The sequence below is a fragment of the Electrona antarctica genome, assembly GCF_951216825.1.
Source record: "Electrona antarctica genome assembly, contig: scaffold_218, whole genome shotgun sequence".
In the NCBI taxonomy this organism is placed as follows: Eukaryota; Metazoa; Chordata; class Actinopteri; order Myctophiformes; family Myctophidae; genus Electrona; species Electrona antarctica.
Window position 1 is genome coordinate 160,232 of NW_027638286.1, and position 13,762 is coordinate 173,993.

Below are 13,762 nucleotides of genomic sequence, written 5' to 3' on the forward strand. Positions count from 1 at the left end.
TGACCTTGACAAAGGCCATTCAGTTATTTTCTTCTTGTTTTTCCTACTTTTCTATACTTTATCCTTCCCTCGCACCATGTGTTGCCTTAGGCCAGATGACCACCACAATCATCATAATGTGGTACCATTTTGATTTTGTCCATATCTCCCCTTAACTGTTAAGACACTATCCAATACCTTCCATAACACAAAAGGTCTCATGGAAGATTTGTGCCAATCCTATGCTTTCATGGTGCATCATTTGATGTCACAATATCATCAGCAACTGGTTGACACTCTGGAAACTTTCAAGCAATCACTAATAAACAAGGTGATAAAATATGAAATACTATTAGAAACTAACTAACTACTATAATATTTGCAATCGGAGGGGTAACCCAGTTAAAAATGGTAACCAAACATGTCAATGATCAGTCAGATCAGTATAAAGAATATGATGTCACTTCCTGAACTGCCACTCCCCTCACTGTGTCAGTCACTGAAGGCAGCATTCAGTGTTTGGTTGCAGCATGCTGCGTTGGCAATGTTGCTGCTTTGTACTCCACCTAAACTTCACATTATACTCAGCGGTGAGTAAAATGTATGAAATCCAGTGCAACTGTGCTCTATATAAAGGTTAATTTGATTATTTTACACTTCCCTATCGACCATCAGTGATGTAAATAGGTTTTGAAATGTCAATATGGTCTTCCAGAAGCACACAAGAAAGAACCCTATACAAAACCGCCACTAGACCTATTATCAGTATGCATCTAAAGTAACTCCAAATTACTGTACTGTCCTTGTATGTAACTCATCTGTACATTTAGAACTCATGGCAAAAGTGTGCAGTGTCAAAGTGTGCAGTGACACAGAGATCCTTCCAACCGCTTTTCTCTGAATTCCTGAATTTTATCAAAAATATTTCATGCACGAAAACAAATTCTACATTATCTAAGCACATGTTAACACGCACCAGGCTATAGGACATATCAGCTATATACAGTAGTACCTCAAAGACAAGCTAAAACAAAATGTGCTGGAGACAGTAAGTGACTATCGGATCTACAAGCTCACAATTCCATGCATTGAGCTTGTAGATCAGCTATTTTTTATTTGGCCCATGTTTGACCAGTTTATATGATGGTTTCTTGATTACTTTTGATGTAGTCTTTCCTTAAATTGTCACTGTATTACTGTCATCTGGGGACCCCGAAAAAAATCAGACGGACCGGTTGAGAACCACTGCACTAACAATACTGTACATTCCTCTTTTTAATTGAAAGCAATGAAATTGCCAGAAATGCTCTCATAGTGCTATCTGGCATACAAAAATCAGTTACATAATCATGTGCACAACTGCAGTGCTAATTAGTCCATTAGTTATATTGAAAACAGCCACTGAGCGAAAAACCCAAGAATCCTTTGCCCGAATATGGTGATATCCTCCATATGGATACTCTCCGAATTCTTGAAATATACTCTTGTAATAGATTTAATGTTGGGAGAATATCAAACTCCAGCCATTGGACCAATTTTATTCTTGTTGCTGAACAAACACTCTATAGCAATGATTACTGTCACAATATAGAGCTACTTAAACTGTTACTGAACAAACACAGACTATACCAATGATTATCACAATATAGAGCTATGACACTTATTTCAACCAAAGAAAATCCTCTACACTACCTTTAATTAAGCAACATATTTTAAGTCTTTTCAAACGTGGCTCTGCAGCCAAATAGCCTACTTTTGGTTTGACATGAAAACATTGACAAAGGCAAACATTGACAAAGGCTGAAAACACTACAGTATGAAGTGCAAATGTAGCTGCAAACCAATAAATAAAAGCTTAGCATTACCTGTAATATCCATTCCATGCTACAGCTTCTGTGTGTGTCTGTCAACTGCTGAATGCAGGCAGGCTCCTCTCCTCTGTTCAAAGGACAGCGTGTGCTCTTTCATGAGCCAATGGCTGCCTGCCACGTCACTGCCTAAACGTCACAGCCAATCAGATTTCGTCTTTTCAAAAACGCGGTGCACTATGGGTGAACTGAAGAGCTGCAATGCATTGTGGGATGTGTAGTTGATCTTTTAAGTGCTTTCCATTAACACTCCTTATGTCACGTTTCTTCAGCAACTACAATGATGAATGCCTGATTTCTTTCACTTTCATTCACAATATAATATAATAATACAGATTGTTTGGGCCTTAAACTGATAATTTTCTTACAACCTGTCAATTAATGTATGTTGTCTGTATTGACTGTAGCCTATGATGCAGTTTAAAAAAAAAACTTATTTCAAGCAGTTTTTTTGTGTTTGATATTAAATTATATGGTTATTATCAGGTGGGTTACACTCAGCAGTGGTTCTGGGGAGTTCCAGTTGTTCGGGGACCACCAGTGGTCCTTATAGGGGTTCCAGGTGGCCCCCAGCTAAATGATGGAGAGTTGGTTAAACCAAATGGACCCTTATAGATCTACGTAAAATTAAAAATGAAAGTTATGAGACCAATAACTGGTGCCTGGCACCCTCAGTTGCAAATTCTGCACCCTCATAGTTTAAATTTAAAAATTAGATTGACATTTGACAATTGACATTTTTATTTGCCGGCCTCAGTCATTTAATCCTGGAGCCAAGCATGGTGCGCGCGTGTGTCTGTGTGTGTGTGTGTGTGTGTGTGTATGTGATTGTAAAATCCATAATCTTTTCAAATGTGTGATAATGTGTGTGGGTGCCGCTACTACACACATTGGAAAGATTTAGCATAGACAACCAAGTATTAAAGAAGGTCTTTCCCCCTCCGTAAGGTTGCAAGATACCATCCTGGAATTTATACCCTCACATCAGTAAGCAGGAACTGGGGATGGCAATGACGGACCTGAAAGTCTGACGTGGCATATGCATGTCAAACTGGGGGTCCTTGAAAAAGGACAGACAGACAGACAGACAGTCTGTCTGTCTTTCTGTCTCGCTGTCTATCTCACTGTCTGTCTCGCTGATAGATAGATAGATAGATAGATAGATAGATAGATAGATCAAACCCCTCTGGGCAGGTGGGAGACTGGCATGTTATATTATGATGGTGCCATTTACCAAAACACAGACAGGCACCATGCACATTTTGTAGGTGCCTGTGAATTATTTTGTAGTCCACTTCCAACTTTGTGTGGTCGATCATACGTCGATCTAACTACAGACAAATGAGCTGCAATGTTTTGGGAAGAATGTCCTGGAACACAGTTGAAAGATGAATTAATGCCAAGTGAAGTCATGTGAATCCTCAATGCCATTTGGGTCATGGTGTCATGACCTCCCGCTTTGCCCTCCACAAACGGCGAGGGAACTGTGCAGTTCACGTCATTTGACCAGTACAGTCCTCCTAATACCCTTTCACTTGCCATTCTTTATTATTTTTTAATAGAAACCCTTAAATGCTGCACCAGCTGACCTTTCTGAAATTTGTCTATATAGCAACTCTAGTCAGCTTTTGGTCATCATTTCTCACCAGCTTTGTTTAAACAGTAATTGACTAGAATGGTTATACATATGGAGATATTATTAACTGAAGTCGCACACACACACACACACACACACACACACACACACACACACACACACACACACACACACACACACACACACACACACACACACACACACACACACACACACACAGTCAGACTTGCCTGATCAACAAAAGGTCCTTGGCATCCTTCAAATATGAAAAATGTGTCCTGCCTGAAAAAAAAGGATTTTTTAAAAAATATTTAAAGGATTTATAATGCCAAAAAGGTCGCTTCAAAGCCTCTTGGGTGAATGTTGACCTTTAGGAGTGTCCTATGTCTTCTCGTTCGTCTCGGCCAGCCGATCGAAGATCTTTTTTCCGTTTGTCTCTACGATTTTTTGGGAATCTACTATTGATTTTAAGGACAGAAGGCCGCAAATGTTGAATCGGCTTAGTCCGAATGTCGTGTCTATTCCTTGATCGTGGACGCTTAGAAGTGTCGGAGAGACACGAGACCCATTTCATCGGATTTGGCATCCTTCAAATATGAAAAATGTGTCCTGCCTGAAAAAAAAGGATTTTTTTTAAATATTTAAAGGATTTATAATGCCAAAAAGGTCACTTCAAAGCCTCTTGGGTGAATGTTGACCTTTAGGAGTGTCCGTTTGGGAGGAGACCTATGTTTTCTCGTCCGTCTCGGCCAGCCGATCGAAGATCTTTTTTCCGTTTGTCTCTACGATTTTTTGGGAATTTACTATTGATTTTAAGGACAGAAGTCCGCAAATGTTGAATCGGCTTAGTCCGAATGTCGTGTCTATTCCTTGATCGTGGACGCTTAGAAGTGTCGGAGAGACACGAGACCCATTTCATCGGATTTGGCATCCTTCAAATATGAAAAATGTGTCCTGCCTGAAAAAAAAGGATTTTTTAAAAATATTTAAACGATTTATAATGCCCAAAGGTCGCTTCAAAGTCTTGGGTGACTGTTGACCTTTAGGAGTGTCCGTTTGGGAGGAGACCTATATGTTTTCTCGTTCGTCTCGGCCAGCCGAATTGTATGCGCATAGCCTACTGTACAGATTAGGCAAGCAGGGCTCAGAGCATTATTGGTTCACAGTCCCTGATGGCTCATTGAAGTCAGTCAGAAAGAGATATTTTAAAATATGTCCCCTGCATGCTCATGGATGACTAAGACCCCTACACATTCTGTATCCGGCCGGTTGACAGGTCACTAAAGTCATGCCTGTGTGCCGTAAACCCCTTCAAACTGTTGAAGAGCTTCTACAGTTGGTGAAGAAGCCTGCATGTATGGGGGGGCTGAGGTGGACTCGGGAAACCTTGATGTTTAAATCCTCAGGCCTCTGAGCATTATGGGCTCCCATGAGTCCCCGATTATATATTGCTCATTCAAGTCAGGCACAATACATAATGTAATTATCAAACAAATAGGTTATATGTTGTCCCATTCGCACTGTACAATGTGTGTGTGTGTGTGTGTGTGTGTGTGTGTGTGTGTGTGTGTGTGTGTGTGTGTGTGTGTGTGTGTGTGTGTGTGTGTGTGTGTGTGTGTGTGACTTCAGTTAATAATATCTCCATATGTATAACCATTCTAGTCAATTACTGTTTAAACAAAGCTGGTGAGAAATGATGACCAAAAGCTGACTAGAGTTGCTATATAGACAAATTTAAGAAAAGGTCAGCTGGTGCAGCATTTAAGGGTTTCTATTAAAAATAATAAAGAATGGCAAGTGAAAGGGTATTAGGAGGACTGTACTGGTCAAATGACGTGAACTGCACAGTTCCCTCGCCGTTTGTGGAGGGCAAAGCGGGAGGTCATGACACCATGACCCAAATGGCATTGAGGATTCACATGACTTCACTTTGTCAATGTTTTCATTAATTCATCTTTCAACTGTCTTCCAGGACATTCTTCCCAAAACATTGCAGCTCATTTGTCTGTAGTTAGATCGACGTATGATCGACCACACAGAGTTGGAAGTGGACTACAAAATAATTCACAGGCACCTACAAAATGTGCATGGTGCCTGTCTGTGTTTTGGTAAATGGCACCATCATAATATAACATGCCAGTATCCCACCTGCCCAGACGGGTTTGAAAATATCGTGGCAGCGAGACAGACAGACATACAGTCTGTCTGTCTGTCTGTCTGTCTGTCTGTCTGTCTGTCTGTCTGTCTGAATCAAAGTTAAGTTATCACCTCCTAAGATAAGCAAAATGCAAGAAAACTGAATGTAGGCATATGTATGTGTGTGTGTGTGGGTGGGTGGTAGGGGGTGGGGGGATAGGATACAAGCTAACAGTAGAATAGCAAAATAATGTTGAGATAAAAGTGTAAATATAACTACAACTGTGTCAATGGTTATTGAGTGGGGGACAGGGAAATCTGCCGATCTACAAGCTCACAAAGCGTCGCAATGAAATAGGTTGAGAGTTTGTAAATCAACTGTTTTCGGTGGGCGTTACTTTACCAGGGGCCGCGCGGCGTCATGCAAGTGCACTGCACACACAGACACAAACAGCAAACAGTAAACACAGACGCACGTGGAGCCTTGGGCGTTTTACCGTTTATTTTACAAACTTTAGGCCTACATTAAATTATTATTAGCACTCTCTCTCGTCTCTCTCCGACGAACACTCCTTTCGTCCGTTTTACCCTACGTGGCACGTACAGTAGCCAGTGTGCATGCTGTACTTCAAAGTAGCATTTTCTACAGCAAGACAGGAATCTGTTAATGTGTTGGTAAGGTAACACTACCTTCAGCAAGATATGTTTAACGGTACACAAATGTTTTTGTCCGTGCACCCCCTGTGCACCCCCCTGTACTGTCCGTGCACCCAATGCACTGAAAGACATGCCATCTGCTGTATACTCCTGCAGCTGCTCTATACATCTCCTTACAACAGTGTTGCAGATTTGGCTGTTTGTGTTAAATATCACCATAAATCCACCATTACCCTTTTCATGTCACGCACCCCATAGAGCAGTGGTTCCCAAATGTTTTCATGTCAAGGACCCCCAAATTGACATTTATTAGCCCGCGGACTCCAATTTGAAAAGATATGTCAGGAACTCCCATAAGAGAAGATATGTACGGCTCTAACAGACCCCCCATTTAATGGCATTTCCATCTCTGGGACCCCAATTTATATTGTAAAATCAATGTTAATTGAGAGTGTACACATGGTTCCAATTGTACACTCAGAGTTATAGACCAATAAGGGTCCATTTGGTTCCAAACTATCATTTAGCTGGGGACCCCACGGAACTCCCTCAAGGACCCCTGGGGGTCCCCAGACCCCACTTTGGGAACCACAAGGGGTGCACGCACCATAGTTTAACCCCTGGTTTAACCTATGTAATTGTTGGGCAGAATGCCCCCCCAACAACCTTTACACAATAGAGTGCCATCCCCCTTTTGTTTTTGAAAAATCGTGGAAATGTGTTATTTGGAACACATGACAAAAATAAGATGTAGCTGCTGGTATCCTTATAGTATTGTTACTGTCGGGAGGTACCACCCAACTCTATTTTGGAGGTTTCAAATCAATGCTATTAACACACAATGAAATCGTAAAAGGTGCTTTGAACTAAACCTCTTAACTCAATTGGAAACTCAAACTGTCTGTTAAAACAGCTAACTCTACCACCTCTCATGCAAGTAAGTGGCAATATATAAATTCCAAATAAGTTAAATTCCTGACAGCAGAGATGTATGTCCTTGTGATATAGTGGGTTTGTATTTGATAACATTTGGCAAATCAAAGAACTCAGGTCAATCAGCTCTGTATTCTACAGAAAATCCAGTGACTTATCCAACATGTCAATGTTCATGAACTACCAAGTACCAATATCAGTAAAATATCTCACTCAAAACAGGCCCAATGGTTATATGGTGCATAATAGAACAAACTCAGGATATGCATCAGAAATGTCCGTATTCTAGAAGAATCCTAAAACCGGAAATTAGGGATTCTTGCTATTTTCGCCCTCAGGTCATCTTCGGAACACATACATGACAAAAATAAAATTACGCTCATATCCTAGTACAATATATTGTCTTCAGGGTGTATATTGAGTTCATATTTTACATAATATGCCGCATATCAACAAACTCAGGATATGCATAAGAAATGTCCGTATTCTAGAAGAATCCTAAAACCGGAAATTAGGGATTCTTGCTATTTTCGCCCTCAGGTCATTTTCGGAACACATACATGACCAAAATAAAATTACGCTCATATCCTAGTACAATATATTGTCTTCAGGGTGTATATTGAGTTCATATTTTACATAATATGCCGCATATCAACAAACTCAGGATATGCATAAGAAATGTCCGTATTCTAGAAGAATCCTAAAACCGGAAATTAGGGTTTCTTGCTATTTTCGCCCTCAGGTCATTTTCGGAACACATACATGACAAAAATAAAATTACGCTCATATCCTAGTACAATATATTGTCTTCAGGGTGTATATTGAGTTCATATTTTACATAATATGCCGCATATCAACAAACTCAGGATATGCATAAGAAATGTCCGTATTCTAGAAGAATCCTATAACCGGAAATTAGGGATTCTTGCTATTTTCGCCCTCAGGTCATTTTCGGAACAGATACATGACAAAAATAAAATTACGCTCATATCCTCGTACAATATATTGTCTTCAGGGTGTATATTGAGTTCATATTTTACATAATATGCCGCATATCAACAAACTCAGGATATGCATAAGAAATGTCCGTATTCTAGAAGAATCCTAAAACCGGAAATTAGGGATTCTTGCTATTTTCGCCCTCAGGTCATTTTCGGAACACATACATGACCAAAATAAAATTACGCTCATATCCTAGTACAATATATTGTCTTCAGGGTGTATATTGAGTTCATATTTTACATAATATGCCGCATATCAACAAACTCAGGATATGCATAAGAAATGTCCGTATTCTAGAAGAATCCTAAAACCGGAAATTAGGGATTCTTGCTATTTTCGCCCTCAGGTCATCTTCGGAACACATACATGACAAAAATAAAATTACGCTCATATCCTAGTACAATATATTGTCTTCAGGGTGTATATTGAGTTCATATTTTACATAATATGCCGCATATCAACAAACTCAGGATATGCATAAGAAATGTCCGTATTCTAGAAGAATCCTAAAACCGGAAATTAGGGATTCTTGCTATTTTCGCCCTCAGGTCATTTTCGGAACACATACATGACCAAAATAAAATTACGCTCATATCCTAGTACAATATATTGTCTTCAGGGTGTATATTGAGTTCATATTTTACATAATATGCCGCATATCAACAAACTCAGGATATGCATAAGAAATGTCCGTATTCTAGAAGAATCCTAAAACCGGAAATTAGGGTTTCTTGCTATTTTCGCCCTCAGGTCATCTTCGGAACACATACATGACAAAAATAAAATTACGCTCATATCCTAGTACAATATATTGTCTTCAGGGTGTATATTGAGTTCATATTTTACATAATATGCCGCATATCAACAAACTCAGGATATGCATAAGAAATGTCCGTATTCTAGAAGAATCCTAAAACCGGAAATTAGGGATTCTTGCTATTTTCGTCCTCAGGTCATTTTCGGAACACATACATGACCAAAATAAAATTACGCTCATATCCTAGTACAATATATTGTCTTCAGGGTGTATATTGAGTTCATATTTTACATAATATGCCGCATATCAACAAACTCAGGATATGCATAAGAAATGTCCGTATTCTAGAAGAATCCTAAAACCGGAAATTAGGGATTCTTGCTATTTTCGCCCTCAGGTCATCTTCGGAACACATACATGACAAAAATAAAATTACGCTCATATCCTAGTACAATATATTGTCTTCAGGGTGTATATTGAGTTCATATTTTACATAATATGCCGCATATCAACAAACTCAGGATATGCATAAGAAATGTCCGTATTCTAGAAGAATCCTAAAACCGGAAATTAGGGGTTCTTGCTATTTTCGCCCTCAGGTCATTTTCGGAACACATACATGACCAAAATAAAATTACGCTCATATCCTAGTACAATATATTGTCTTCAGGGTGTATATTGAGTTCATATTTTACATAATATGCCGCATATCAACAAACTCAGGATATGCATAAGAAATGTCCGTATTCTAGAAGAATCCTAAAACCGGAAATTAGGGATTCTTGCTATTTTCGCCCTCAGGTCATCTTCGGAACACATACATGACAAAAATAAAATTACGCTCATATCCTAGTACAATATATTGTCTTCAGGGTGTATATTGAGTTCATATTTTACATAATATGCCGCATATCAACAAACTCAGGATATGCATAAGAAATGTCCGTATTCTAGAAGTATCCTAAAACCGGAAATTAGGGATTCTTGCTATTTTCGCCCTCAGGTCATTTTCGGAACAGATACATGACAAAAATAAAATTACGCTCATATCCTAGTACAATATATTGTCTTCAGGGTGTATATTGAGTTCATATTTTACATAATATGCCGCATATCAACAAACTCAGGATATGCATAAGAAATGTCCGTATTCTAGAAGAATCCTAAAACCGGAAATTAGGGATTCTTGCTATTTTCGCCCTCAGGTCATTTTCGGAACACATACATGACCAAAATAAAATTACGCTCATATCCTAGTACAATATATTGTCTTCAGGGTGTATATTGAGTTCATATTTTACATAATATGCCGCATATCAACAAACTCAGGATATGCATAAGAAATGTCCGTATTCTAGAAGAATCCTAAAACCGGAAATTAGGGCTTCTTGCTATTTTCGCCCTCAGGTCATTTTCGGAACAGATACATGACAAACAGGTCATTTTCGGAACAGATACATGACAAAAATAAAATTACGCTCATATCCTAGTACAATATATTGTCTTCAGGGTGTATATTGAGTTCTTATTTTACATAATATGCCGCAAATCAACAAACTCAGGATATGCATAAGAAATGTCCGTATTCTAGAAGAATCCTAAAACCGGAAATTAGGGATTCTTGCTATTTTCGCCCTCAGGTCATTTTCGGAACACATACATGACCAAAATAAAATTACGCTCATATCCTAGTACAATATATTGTCTTCAGGGTGTATATTGAGTTCATATTTTACATAATATGCCGCATATCAACAAACTCAGGATATGCATAAGAAATGTCCGTATTCTAGAAGAATCCTAAAACCGGAAATTAGGGATTCTTGCTATTTTCGCCCTCAGGTCATTTTCGGAACAGATACATGACAAACAGGTCATTTTCGGAACAGATACATGACAAAAATAAAATTACGCTCATATCCTAGTACAATATATTGTCTTCAGGGTGTATATTGAGTTCATATTTTACATAATATGCCGCATATCAACAAACTCAGGATATGCATAAGAAATGTCCGTATTCTAGAAGAATCCTAAAACCGGAAATTAGGGATTCTTGCTATTTTCGCCCTCAGGTCATTTTCGGAACAGATACATGACAAACAGGTCATTTTCGGAACAGATACATGACAAAAATAAAATTACGCTCATATCCTAGTACAATATATTGTCTTCAGGGTGTATATTGAGTTCATATTTTACATAATATGCCGCATATCAACAAAACTCAGGATATGCATCAGAAATGTCCGTATTCTAGAAGAATCCTAAAACCGGAATTTAGGGATTCTTGCTCTTTTCGCCCAGTGTACGTGCACTGGATTTAGGAGGGGCTACTGCCCCTCAAAAACAAATAAATCAATTGAACATAATATCTAAATGTGAATATTAAATGAGAATCACAATATTGTGCTCTGATGATTAGATAACTGTAGCCTAATAGCAATTGCACTTAAATAGAAAGTCTGGAAATTACATTGCATTTATGGTCTGTATCCAGAGAGCTATTTACAATTATTTCTAACATTACAATTTTAACACACATTCTTATTGTAGTTAATTAAACACAGGTCAATTTGGTTAGTTAGCCTACATTATTTTGAGCTGTCTCACATCCTGTGAATCCTGACATCACTGCCTGGTAAAGTAAATGAATGGTATGCCATTTGGTAATGTTTCATTACTTTTTAAATGGACACAGTGAATACTAAATTGAAGCTTTACTTTTTAAGTGGTGCAACCACTTCATTATGGAGCTTTGTGTGTCTGTGGGTGGGTGGGTGGCTGGCTGGCTGGCTGGGTCTGTCCGAGCACGAAAATAGCATTTGGTTGGTTTTCACAACCAAGTGTCACTGTTGCGCAGCCTAACTGTATAGGCCCTATATGATTTTAGGTGTGACATTACAGTACAGTACAGTACAGTACAGTACAGTACAGTACAGTACAGTACAGTACAGTACAGTACAGTACAGTACAGTACAGTACAGGGACCGCCTGGGGACCCACACACGGTAACTCTTTCTCGACCGTTTCGGACGCGGGGCGGCTCGCCTAAACCGGGCCGGCACCCTGGGCACGTTCCTGTGGGTCTGGAAGTTTCGGGGACCCCCCCGGGGGCGCCCACACGGAGTTGCACCACTTACTTCACACGGGTGTGATTTAAAAAAATATATATCGCCAGTCAAATCGAAATCGAAATATTGGTCAGAAAAATCGCAATTAGATTTTTTCTCAAAATCGTTCAGCCTTAGTTCGACACCCCACCCGCGCCGGCGGAGTCGCCCCCCTTACAATTCTGTCTGCCCACCTGAGTGGGGCTGGCTAAATCCGGCCCTGATCATATAGCATATTCATAATTACTGAGTATGTAATGTTAAAGCTAGACAAGAGGTTTTCTCTCAACAAAGTCTGAAAATGATCCTGCTATAGTAAAAGAATGTTTACTCTTCGACACCTGAACCAAAAGGCCTATTGTCTAGGGGCTTTTGAAGCTCGCTCCCCTGCTGTGAACTTAGGATCGCTGGTGACAATTTGGCTAGAGACAGAGACTTCTAGTTTCTCACTGTGTAACCGTTTCAACATTTAACTTTCTTAAAGAATGACTCTTAACAATCTCCTGTCATTATAGAATAATGAGAAACGTTATGAAACTGTTACTAAGTGAGTGCATTTTGTACGGATTTAAAATGTACTATAAGACAGACAGGGTATTTTTTCATGATTGTAGTTTAATTTACTGTTTATTTAATTGAATTAATTTCTTAATATAAAGCCTGTTCAATTTAATGTATTTCCGTTATGTTTTAACTACGTTCTCATTGTACCTTTAATTCATCATTATTGTTTTTTATTTACGATACAATACGACGATACGATACGACACGATACGATACGATTCAAAGTTAGAACGTTTAAAGTTTACTATTAGGACAGGACACGTCTTTGTCGAGAGGGTCCGCCTCTCTCTATACCGGAACAGCTACTAACCCAGGTCTCATTGGTCAAAGGTCAGGAAGCGCCTATTTCAGGTCCGGTGAGAGGAGGGACCTTGTGTTGTGGTCATTGTGTGTATATAATCAACTGCGATTCCATTTCTCGGGGCTGATTTCAACTCTGCCTCACATTTGGCTCCGGAGACTTGAAATAGTCAACTTGCGTGTACCTTTTCACATGCTATTGCTTTGTAACGATTTCATCTTGTGTTTTACCAAAATAAATGCTGAGATCCTGAAAGAACATATTCACGTGTACTTTCCTTCCTTTTCTACACTCCTTTCCGAGACACACATCGGGGATTTTAACACAATCAGTGCCGGAAGTCCTTCAAAATAGGAGCTCTGGGGTGCCGGAAAGACATGGCCGCTTTTACTCGGAAACCCATGACCCGGAAACAATCCACTAAAAAAAAGTTTACTTTACATAGCTAGCTTACATTGCGATCGTTTTAATTTATACGATATATGATCCAAAAAGCGTCCATATTTTGCGGGAGAGACGGATGAGGAGCAGAAATGAAGCGCCAGTATATCGATCCATTCAACACCACGGAGAGCGCCCTGGATTAGGAGAGACGAGTCATTCTTTCCGCCGCGCTAATGGCCAAGTCAATGGTAAGCTAACAATTGCCTATCAGCGGCAGCTAGAGGCGGGATCAAGGCCGTTTGGTGGCCGGAGCATCAAGTCTGGCTGAGAGTTCCCAGATGGGAGCAGGAGGGGGGGACCCAGTGTAATCTCTGCTGCCCCATCTGGCGGAGTCAGGTTAGCATACGGTAGCCGAAAGGCGAACTGACAAAAAAAAGAAGGAAAAAATGCAGAATATTCTTATCTCGCGCT

The 13,762-nt window shown here is 39.5% G+C and overlaps 1 protein-coding gene across 1 annotated transcript in view; it reads right to left on the reverse strand.

Moving 5' to 3' along the window:
* Nucleotides 1–13,762, reverse strand: part of LOC306918213 (dynein axonemal heavy chain 12-like) — a gene marked incomplete at its 3' end in the record, with an annotated part of 140,907 nt that overhangs the window by 88,682 nt on the left and 38,463 nt on the right. The window lies entirely within an intron of this gene.